Source organism: Macrobrachium rosenbergii, chromosome 58, assembly GCF_040412425.1.
Source record: "Macrobrachium rosenbergii isolate ZJJX-2024 chromosome 58, ASM4041242v1, whole genome shotgun sequence".
In the NCBI taxonomy this organism is placed as follows: Eukaryota; Metazoa; Arthropoda; class Malacostraca; order Decapoda; family Palaemonidae; genus Macrobrachium; species Macrobrachium rosenbergii.
In genome coordinates this window covers 17,303,077-17,315,465 of record NC_089798.1, presented here as the reverse complement: position 1 = coordinate 17,315,465, position 12,389 = coordinate 17,303,077, and the positions used below count along the sequence as shown (strand labels likewise).

The window sequence follows — 12,389 nt, the reverse complement described above, 5'->3', positions numbered from 1 at the left end:
AAATTTTTTGCCATTATCTAATATAGCTTGTTCCATTTATTTTTTGGAATTTTTCCCATACTTTTGAATTGATGTTGTGCTTGTTATTTCTGATACATGTGACCTATAAGATCTTATTTTCCCCTTTATGACTTCCTTTCTAAATATGGTTAATATCTTATTATATAAAGGTTTTAATGCATCTATTTCTAATAATATAACTGTCATTTCTAATATGTTTTTCTCTAGGAATTGTTTTATTTATTTTAATGAATTTATGTTTAGAGTGTCTAACCTTCTTGCTAGAGAGTGTGTTTCTGGTACTAATTCACATAGATCATCTGACCAACAGGGGACTATGTTTTTTATTATGAGGTTTTGAATGAGGAATAGCTTTGCCTGCTGCCTTTTTAATGAAGGATACAAAGAATTCATTTGTCTCATTATGATTTTTAAATTAATCCTTCTAAGAGAAGGTTACTCTAAATACAAACCTTGTTCTCCAAGCTTGGACTGTGCCACAGCCATTGCACCATGGCCTTCCATGGTCTTTGACTCAAGTTCCCTTCCCCCCCACCCCCCATCCCCCTGATCCCAACCCCTGACAAGGTGGGGGGGGGGGTGGAAGGTGTTTAGTGATCCACTGCAGGGAGAGTATGCCCGTTTGCACCCATTCTCTCTGCTGTGGATTCAACTGAACATTAGGACCTTAACTCCTTTACTCCTCCTCCTCCTACAAATTTTTCCCTTCCTTCTCCCTCTTTCATTGGTGACCTTGGCATGGTATTAGATTACTGAATTCACTGCTCTTTTAACTTGATGGAGGGTGGAGTTGGACGTTATGCCGCTCCACTTATAAAACTAAAGTACCTGATGTGGTCGAGTGAGGGGAAAGCTTTTAAGTCAAGCCATGCCCTCAATACTGGGTCCAATCTCGATGGACTGATGACCCTCAAGGTACTGTGGATATAGTGTATATCTAGGTGAGGATTCCAGGGCAGTTACCACTGTGCCTACATAGGATAAAGGTTCCTCCCACCCACTGGTTTGACTTCAGTGTCCTTCTAGATGTTACCTGCCAAGGCAAATGGCAGAAATCATTTCAATTCTGTAAAACAGCTACCTTGGTTGAGAGTTCACCTTTGCTAAAATGTTACCTAATTGAACTTCTAAGAATTGGAAGAGGAGGCCATATTTCAATCTAAACAGTTACAGGTGGCCAGTTAGCACAAGTTTCCATAGTTTAGAGGTGACTCGGGCAAGTCCATGGACCATGTTCATAAGCTTGGATTCCTTGTTTCCCCCAATATCTACAAGATGATTATAAAAGGCAATCCCCTTATGCCCTTAAGAATTTCACTTATTGAGAGCTGCTCTCAAAAATAAGTTTACCTCTAGGCAAACCTTAAGTGCTTGAACTGGGCATAATGTTATCTGAAAAACTGAGTTCCCTTATCAGATTACAGGATTTTCTCTTTAAAGGGTTCTCATTCCTGGCCAGGAATGATGGGCCAGGAGATAATAATAAATGACGGCTAGATGTATGAGCAATGTAGCGATGTCCCCACCTACGAGTCCAGTTCACTAATACAAGCTCCTGATGGCATAACAGTCACGAAGTCTGCCTTTTTGGAGCATATGAGCTTGTAGTTGTATTGGGCCCAGGAATTAAGGGGATGGCAGAAGTCTAAGCACCTTATTCAGGGACCAGGTGATGGGAAGCCCTGCAGAGCAAGTCTTTGCAATGCTCAAGACAGGAGATGGGAAGTTACAATTTCTATGTTAGAACCAATCCCAAAACCATAAAGCAAGGGTTCCGACAATGCTGTCTTGTATGCCAGGATTGATGTGATAGCAGGTCACTTGCCTTTGAAAAAGATATATACGAAAATGCAGAAGTGTTTCAACAGATATCTTACCAGGGCTCTCAGCATGGATGTAATGTAACCATACTTTCCATACAGACTGGTATTGTTGGAGAGACGATGTTCATAGTTTCTGCACTAGGTATCTAGCAGTATTGAGTGAATAATCTTCATGGTAAAGATACAAAAAATCCACACGTGAAGGTCTCGACTCAGAAAGGAGGATGCGTAGCGCTTCTCCCTCCTACTGTTAGGGATAGAATAGCGGACATTAGTGGAATTGAATTCTTTACCTGTTGTTGAAGCAACAGGAACAATTGACTTCGACCAATTTGAGACTGCTAAGTAAGCAGTTCCGTTGAAAGTTAGTAGTTTGTTCATAACCTTCGAAATTTGGTACAATGGAGGGAAGAGGTATATAGTCCTCCATTTGTTCCAATCTTGTAGGAATGCATCTCTTGCTACTGCCTGACTGCCCAGGTTCGGAGACATATACATTGGAAATTGATGGTTCTTGCATGTGGCAAACAGGTCCACTTCCAGATCTAGAGGCATGTTGGTAATTAATTGAAAGGAGTGATTGTCTAACAGCCACTTGGTTGAGGCTGTTGTATTCCTTGACAGAGAGTCTGCTATTACATTGAGAGACCCTCTGAGGTGAATTGAGGACAAGTACCAATTCCTTACTTGCACCATCCGTAGGATAGACAGCATTACCCCATTGAGAGGGGCTCAGTGTGAGCCCAATCTCCTGATGCAAGACACTGCAGTTATATTGTCTAGGACCAACAAAATGTGGGTCCTTTTTGGAGGTTTCAATTTTCTGCGGGACAGAAAAACAGCCATCAGCCCCAGAAGTTGATATGACACTTCCTCAGAACAAGTGCCCACCTTCCTGGTACCTGACGATACCCCTTATGGCCCCCCAACATGTCAAGGAGGCATCCGTATGTATTATCATTCGTACGAAAGGTGGTTAGGTCGACCTGTTTTGCCAAAGTATCCAACTCTCTGACTCCTTGGACGACGTCGATCGTGAATCTTTTTTCTTGCATGCAAGAGCCAGACTTTGTTTAAATTTTTTAGTTGCAGATGCTGTAACAGGCCCAACATCTGCTCCAACTGGAAAAATTGGGCTGCACATACAACCTTTTCAGGTCCTTCCTTATTCTGATCTGAGTATTGGTAGGGAGAGACAACTGGCCTCAAAGAGTATCCCAACAAAGTCCCAGCCACAGAAAACGCCCACTGGGTGTTAGGCGGGATTTCTACCAATTTATTAGAAAACCATTTGACCGGAGTTTGTCACCTACCACTCTCAGGTTTTGTAAGCACTCTTCTCTGGTGGGCCCCAAGATTAGCCAATCATCTAAGTAGGATACCAGTTAAATCCCTTCTTTCCTGAGTTCCCCAACAAATATTGGTGCTAATTTTGTAAAAACTCTTGGGGCAATGTTTAACCCAAAGGGCATGAGTTTGAATCTGTACGTTTCTTCCCTATCTGAAGCCCTACAAAGGAGGCGGAAGGGGCCGCGATAAGGACACGCCAGTATGCATCTTTCAGATCTACAGAGATGGTTGAGGTCCCTTGTGGAATTACTGAACATTATGCTATATATTTATCTATGCATATACCTTACCAAAGAAAGGCAAACAATGACTAAAATGGAACACGCAGAATTTCAGGACAGAGCTGCTTTTCCCAATATGGAATGACACTTGGCCCTCCTTCAATATGAATTAGAAACTGCCAGAGGAGACAGTCCTCCTCACTACTACTGTTGCAACTAAAGCCACTGAGGTATCCTCTTTAAAATGTACCAGAAATTAAAGTACCTCTGCAATCCTGGAGAACCGATATTGCCTTTGGGTGGCTCCAGTCTTCTCCCTCTTCACTTTTATAACAATTATGTGAAGGCAGAATTTCAGAAATTTGCAGTTGATAGAAAGCATGAGACAATGGCAGAAATAAAACCATCTATCTCTGCTATCCCGGTATTGGACATATCCACAGAGGACTGAACCACACTTGTTCCTCCTTCTGAATGGAAAAAGCTCCTACTTGATGTGGTTACTTAGCAATTTGGTGCCCACTTGGGCATTATTTCAGATGTGGTAGCCACTTCTGAGTTCCACGCAAGGCTCCACCTACTTTTTGTCTTGAACTCATCAACTATCCTAGAGGACTGCTTTGACTGCAGTTGCACAGACATTCATGTAGACCCTAAGGATTGTGCTCTACGATTTCATGGAGTAATGCCTAAGGGCCTGAAAAGAAGCACTGGCAAGCTCCTACATGTTCATCTCCAATGTCACCCTGCTGATACAGTCCTCCTCCTGACATTACCTACTGAGGACTCATGTTGTAGATCTCACTGAACGAATGTGTCAACAAAACTGCACAGTTTTTGTCCAGGGGGGGTCTGTTTCCAGGAAAACTGATAAGTTATGAGTGACCTCAACACACAAACCAAGTAATGATTACCACTTTTCGATGTCAAATAAGTCAAGAGGACCTCTGGATGGAGTCTCTTAATTAATCCCTTTATATTACTAAGGTCTCCCTGACAAAGCATCCTGGAAGATAATCTTTTTAGATGCACACATCCTATAAATATGCCTACCCCTTGGGCAAGCTTCTTTGGTTTTACAACTGTAACTAAGCATGGGATACTTTGCCACACTTCCCTAGATGCTAGAGGCAGATTACTGGGAAGGTTCCTGTGGGAGTCACATATGCAGGGACTTTCCTGCTAACCTAACTCCAAACACTACAGAGGTTTGTCCTGTTCTCGTGTTGAATAAACATCCTGGCTTGATTAGGATTTCGTTTAACCAATGTCTCTACACCACTACTGGGTTTGTGCCCCTTCATCAAGTCACTAATCCAATGAAGGCAGCACCACCTTAAGGGGAGCGTTTGATAAAATCGTTTTTCGCTAATAACTCCCGTGTTTTTTAATGAATCAGTTTCAAATTTTGTGCCTGGGTTTATTTTTGTATAGGGCAAAGGACTGTAACCATAATTTTCGTCTTCTGCCCCCATTAGCTGGTAACCCCACCCCCAAAAAAATTTTTCAAAATGCATCTCCTCCATAACTTCTGCAAACTAAGAGCTCAAATTTACGTGGTAGACAGATATTATATATTAGAACAAAGTAAGAGAGCGTTTTTTCAGAATTTTTTTTTTTTTTTTTTTTAATGAATACTTTTTCGTTTTTAAAACTTCGATTGATTTTTGGAAAAAATTCCCAAAAATTTTCGAGGACAAAATGAAAAAAACTCTCTCTTTGTTTGTAGACAATTTATTTAGCTTTCATTTGCTTTTTGTTTCATTGAGATCGGTGCATTCGTTATGGAGGAGATGCAGTTTGAATGTCGATAACTTTAGTTTTGAGATATCGGCCTTCAAAGTTTTATAACGATATGAGGAGCGTTTGATGAAATCGTTTTTAGCTAATAACTCCCGTGTTTTTAATGAATCAGTTCCAAATTTTGTGCCTGGGTTTATTTTTGTATAGGGCAAAGGACTGTAACCATAATTTTCGTCTTCCCCCCCATTAGCTGGTAACCCCACCCCCCCCAAAAATTTTTCAAAATGCATCTCCTCCATAACTTTTGCATACTAAGAGCTCAAATTTACGTGGTAGACAGATATTATATATTAGAACAAAGTAAGGAGCTGTTTTTTCAATTTTTTTTTTTTTATGAATATTTTTCGTTTTGAAAAACTTGATTGATTTTGGAAAAAAATTCCCCAAAAAATTTTGAGGGACAAAATGAAAAAACTCTCTATTTGTTTGTAGACAATTTATTTAGCTTTCGTTTGCTTTTGTTTCATTGAGATCGGTGCATTCGTTATGGAGGAGATGCATTTTGAATGTTGATAACTTTAGTTTTGAGATATTGATATTTTTGCTTCTCTGTGTATTTATTTGCTTGCTGTTACACAGTTTGATGTTTTATGACATATTTGAAAAGCAAAATATATAACAATAGACTTGCAAAGTAATATAACTTCGCTAAATGAAGCTAGATGAAGCGAGTGTCAAAACAGGCTCAGGTTGGGCAGCGACATTTTACTTAGTCAAGCTCTGAGCTGCTACTGACTGACTGTCTGAGCGTCACTGCCTGCCCTGCAGTTCCTGGCTTTCGCTGATGCATGTACTAGGTCCACAGAGTTGCCATATAACACATTTAGATATTATTATTTCATAGCTAAAAGGAAATTACTACCGATATACTGACATTATCATTACATTATTGAAAAATGTAATTTTTTCTATGATAGGGTTACTGTTTTTGTATATAACTCCTAAACTATGGCGAATTTTTTAATAAAACTTTCTGAGAAGATAGTCAGGATATGTATGATGCCATATATAAAATATCTCAGAAAATTTTGATTTTTCGATTTTTCACACGCTCCCTTAAGTGATTTTCAGGCTGAAAACCTTTGAGACTAGTCAACAAATTAGGCACTCTATGACTCTCTTCAATAGTCCAAATCAGTAACCACACACCCACGTGGCTCTCTATATAGTACCAAGAACTGCTACTAATACATACCTTCACCTGGATTCAGACTAGTTTCTTTGGAGGTATGTGGTAAGATAATGGAAATCAACAATACAGTTCAATGCCTGATGCCTGCTCAGTTACAGGTAGGCAGATTCTCTGCTTTAGTATTTTAATCCAAACGCTTAAACGAGTAACAAATTCATTCCTGCTTTCTGCTGATGTATCCTGAATTCAGGTGTGCCACATTACATTCTATTTCCTCATATTTAATTATTTATCACCTCTTCCTACAACTTGTCTCTATAGGCAGTTTGGAGCACTCTTGGATTTATAGGTTGCTGATTGTCCATGAGGGTTTTCAGCTGAAGACTTAAAGAACAAAATAAAGTCCTTCTTTCTCCTTTGTTTCATGATGACATCTATCAGGACCTGGTCAGTCACAAGTACAGGCAGTTCGGTTTACGACGGGGTTCCGTTTTTCGCTTGGCGTCAGAAACCAAAAATCGTTGTAAACCGAAAAATCGTTGAAAATTGTCAAAAATCCTAAGAAAACCCTATTTTTAATGTTTTGGGTGTATTGAAAATGAGCGTAAACTGCATTTTTATTGAGTTTTTCATAAAACCCTCCAAATTTTTATTATTCTGCCGTTTTGGAGCCATATTTCTTCCGTCAGATCGGCGTGATTTTGTAACCCGGAACATCACGTCAGAACGGGGAAACAATTTCTGATGAATATATTTGAAAAGCATTCGTAACCTTGAACGTCATAAGCGGACCCATCGTAAACTGGGACTGCCTCCTTTTCCCTTCATGGTGGTGAATATGGTCATCCAGCCCTGTTCCTTCTGGAGCCTTGGGTTCTACTGCTCATCTCAAACCCATAAGTTTTGTTGGGCCATTTATTCCAGTTAACTAATTTTTGAGTTTTCTTCAGATCAATCTTACAACATTATTAGTAAAATTCAGGCTAATGAAATTAATGGGATTCTTGTGAAACAAATCTGACAATTTTTTAAAATATTGATTTTTAAAATACAAAACTGTTATTTACGCCAAATGTTGTCCATCTCAACTCCTCTGATATCTCACATCTATAGCTCAGACTACACAAAAGTGAGCTTCTTAAACACTGGCAAATATGCAGTGCTGTTAACCATAAGCCAAACAATTTTCTTCATTCTAAATCAGGAATGAAGTAAGAAAAAATTTATGAAGACCACAAATGTGAGCCAATATAATTTATGGGTTTGTTAAAAAATTGATAATACAGGGTCCCTATTACTATTATGCTATAGTTTATGGAGACCACTAAGGTGCATTTCTGGACCTCACTGGGGTTCCTGAAAAGTTGAAAGTTGGACAGTGAAGGGAAAAACAAATGTGACAAATAAAAAGGTAGAAAGCTATGAGCCATTGGGTTTGTTAAAAAAGGAACACTGTAGCAGTAACAGTCATCCCTGGGAGGGTTCACAGTTTGTGCTAACATATGAACAAAGCTACTTACAATGATAATGGGTTATTAGAAATGATAATGAGTAATTAGACAGATAATAAAAAGTATTTCAATGGCCTCTGACATCTAGCCATCATTTCTAAGGCTGGTTATTTTATAGAGCTCTGAAGACATTAATCCCAATGGGGAAAGGCAAATTCTATAAAAACTTATCAATTTTATCAACACAGAAAAATGAAAGAAGAACTATTTGAAAACTATGAATACAAATTCGATTTTTATAATAAAGTGGGAAAAAATTAAACATACCAGAAAAGTATTTTGAAAGGTTAGAATTTGAAGCCTTTGATAGAGGTGTTGAGACTGGTGTCCCTGATGTTGTTACGTTATGAAACTGCTGAGACATTTTCTGTGTCCAATCTGCTGCAGTTTTTTGTCCATTTTGGCGCTGTTCTAGTTCTTTATATGCACGAGCCATTTCTGCAGTCTGGTAACAGGTGCTGAAAGATGAGAAATAAACTTTGGTATGGTGTTATGATAACAGATGGGTTGTTTTATATATATATATATATATATATATATATATATATATATATATATATATATATATATATATATATATATATATTGTTTTTATATATATATATATATATATATATATATATATTGTTTTTATATAATATATATATATATATATATATATATATATATATATATATATATATATATATATATATATATATATATATAATCATGAAGCTACAAATGTGCTGCTTAATATCAAATCACGTTACCTCGGGAATATCCCGATGGGGAATTATCACGAAGGGGAATTTATAAGTGATAAATGGATGGGCACTGCTGAGTCTCGATCCCACGACACATATGCGCATCCAGCAACTCCAGTCGACATTACCACTGAGCTATCAAGAGAGGTATAAGTTAATGCCGAATCTGGTGTACTTTATTTACCTGCGAGGCGGAAATTGTACTTAACCGGCATTAACCCACCTTGACCATGATAGATTTTTGGTGCGTTTGGAACACGCAGCTCTTTTTATGACATTTTTTTATCTCACCATGATTCATATACATTTTTGAAGCTACAAATGTAACTTAATATCAAATCCACGCTGCCTCGGGAATTTGATATTAAAATTTTTTTTGTAGCTTCATGATTGTATATACTCTGTATCAGTCCTTTGTCAAAGGCTTGAAAATAAAAGTCAAAACCGGTCAGGACCTACACCCTGTCTCTTATTTTTCACCTGTGGTAATGTGTGATAAATGAATCATGTACAAAAGTGATAATAATTATATATATATATATATATATATATATATATATATATATATATATATATATATATATATATATATATATATATATATATATATATATATATATATATATATCTGGATCGGGGTCGTGTCACCCGGTGAAAAAGTCCATTCAGCACTTATTCCTAGGTAATTCCGTTGCTAGATACCAGAGAAAAGCTAAATGTAAAGCTGGGGTTACTACCCCCCCAGAGTTCAGCTCAAGAAATGGAGTCAGTGTATGGTAAAGGCTGAGATTGTCACAATCACGGGACCCTGCCCTATAAAGATTCCCAATGTCAAAAGTCCCAAGAGAGAGGTGCGATACAAGCCCATGCACTACTCGCGGACTGTACACAAGGCAATACTAGCCGCATTCCATTTTAGCACGCGATTTCGTTCACACGTAATTTAGTTGTGCTCCTTTATTTTGTGCGTTTGTTGCGCTATTATGGCTTCTTATTATGGCATCCTCACAAGGTTCTTCTTCAAAATCTTGAGTACCAGTGTTTTGTTGTTTTTAGGCGATTGAGGCTCCTTATTTTCCTTTAGTTTAATAATTAAAGGAATTTATTTTGCCCCGTCTCGATCTCTCCTCTCTCTCTCTTGACCTCTCTTGGTCTTGGGTCGGCATATTTGTTTTGTGTAATTTATTTGTAATTTTTCTTGTTTGGGATATATTCCCAATTTGTGATTCCTTTTAAGTGGGTTTCATTATTTTTATGTTTGTTCTGTGCCCATTTACTCCACCTGAGAAGTGTAGTTTACGTTTAGGGCTCTGAGCTTCCCCCTGGCCTATTCTTCTTGTCATGGCTTTATTATGCCTTAATTTGTCCCTCACTTCTCTTAGCTTCTAGGAATCTTATTTTCATTAGTACTGTTACGGTTTTTTGCTTTGTTTTTGCAATTTAGTAAATTTTGTGAATTTTGTGTTCCCTTGCTGGTCAAGTGCGGTCCTGCTGTTTAGGCTACGTGGTTCCCCCTCGGGCCTATTCGCTTATTATTATGGCTTTATTTTGCCTTATTTTAGACTCTCACTTCTCTAAGCTTATGGGAACATGATTTTCATTGGTACATTTAAGATTATTCTCTTTTCATTTGACCTTGTGCTCAGATGCTTTTGAATTTTGTTGATTATTTTGGATACTTTCATATAACTGGAGGTCGGCCATTTCCCTTCACGTTCATGTCGTGTTGGGACTGCCTTTCCTCCTACATGTACCTTTTAGTAATTTTCTGTTATATTATATATCTATATTTGTATCCGTCACATATTTTTAAACATGGTCGCTCCGGAATGTTTCCGTTGACTCTGTTTTTGTGTCTATGAGATTTGAACTGTTAGTCCGGTTTTCTCTCTGGTTTACTCCGGGAGTTTTCATGGTCTGACTAGGCTAAGTCGCTGCTACGGTACTCTGCTCCGGCATCCGTTCCAGCATACTCATATCTCATACGCTTTCAGCTGGTTTTGTTAAGTGCAGGAATGCTCCGCTATCCTGCAACAAGCCAGCGTCACGAGTCTGTAGTTCCCATTCGGTCTGCGCGCGGTTTGTGTTGGAGAATTAATAGTTTGGCACCGGATGGTTGTGATGTATGCTATGCTCTCCGAGCAGGCTACTTGTTGAATCCGTAGGTTTCTTATATACCTATCGGTTTTACATCCGCCCAAACTCCGCCTCATATGGCTTATTAATAGTCACTCCTTCGATGTTTGAGCTATCTCCGGGAAAGATTCTTGGTGAATTGGTAGGTTTTCGTATACACCTATCGGTTTTCCTCCGCCAAACTCCGTCTCATGTGACTTATTAATAGTTGCTCCTCGGTGTTTGGGGTCCTAATTTTCCCCTCCTGAGGCGGCCGCAAGTCTCGTAACTCTTGGGCTTCACACCCTCTAGTCCGGGGTCAGCAGCTTCGGCAAGCGTCGAGGCGGGAAATTCCTATGTGTTTCGGTGGACATTTGTAATGTTCCTTTCCCGCCGCCCAGATCTGCGTCAGTTGCTGAAGAAGTTGCTGGCCCTTTGACTACCTGGGGTCCAAGAGATGACCCGGTCCTCTTAAAATAAATTAGCTGTTTTCGGAGGGTTTACTAAAGACGCTGCGGCCTTCAGTCTCGTTCTCGAACCTGTGAACATCATCCCCGGAGCGATAAGTAGGTGCGGGAATAAGTGAGACAAACCTTTTCCGCTTAGCTCGGGAATAAGTGAGACGGACTTTTTCTTTAGCTCTCTTCCTTCTTTTGCTTTTTTTCCTTTAGGGATTCGTTTGATCCTCATCCCTTTTGGACGGTTCCTGGTCTACCGTCCCTAAGGTGAAATCAGTCAAGAAAGAAATTTTTTAAAACCCAGAAGACCGGCTCGGGGCCCCCTCGAGGGCGCCACGGATATCTAGTCGGTGCCGTCTGAGTTTGGCCTCGTCTTCTGAAAGGGACACGCCCAAGCAGAAAGCAAGGCAGTTACCCCCTCCTTCCTTTGTTGCAGACTCTTTTACGGGTCTCCTTATAAGGAGCTCGACATGAGAGGTCATTGACAACTATCAAAACTATCTAACCAACTATCTGCCTCATGGGTCCGTGCTTTCCCTTTCCCAGGAGCTTAAATCCCAAAGAATTAATCTCAGGATTCATTAACAGCGGATCACCTGCAAAATCCTGCTCCGTTCGAATTTACTCTGTTCGGACACCTCCACCCCCTTTCCCCTTCGGTCTGGGGAACCTTGGCGCCTAACCCTTTATGCTTCCCAGCATGAAGGTACCCTTCTATCGAGGGTGTGGGCACACGGAGGTTGGCAGAGTTGCATTTCTCCCCTTCCGGTCTGGTATCCCCTTATCCGGGTTTTGCCAGACTGGCAGATGAGCATGGTATCTATCTGACAAGATCCCTAAGGAAACCCTCATCTTCCATAGGGACTGGGCACAATCGTCTCTGTTGAGAATTGTAACGGAGTGGCAGGCGGAGAATTTCAAGCTCACGCCAGCTAAAGGGGTCTTTACCGTGTTCTCTTTGAGAGACCTGCTTCTACCCCTTGTGCTCCGAATGTAGCCCCTCTTATCAACAGGCTTGTTTCAGAAGTAAACCACTGACACATCTCCGGGAGGCAGATCCCACAGATACGTTCACAGTGATCCTTCTAACCACGGAATACGCTTCTAATTTATTCAGCATACAGCTCCTAAGCTTCCGAGTCGATTCCGGAAGCTGAAACAAGGTGTAAGACAGGCTTGCCAGGTCCAGGAAATCTTTGACTTTAAAGG

General features: G+C 39.8%; 1 pseudogene; it reads right to left on the bottom strand.

Moving 5' to 3' along the window:
• The window catches only part of LOC136837153 (3'-5' RNA helicase YTHDC2-like), a 1,085,270-nt pseudogene that overhangs the window by 576,920 nt on the left and 495,961 nt on the right, over nt 1-12,389 (bottom strand).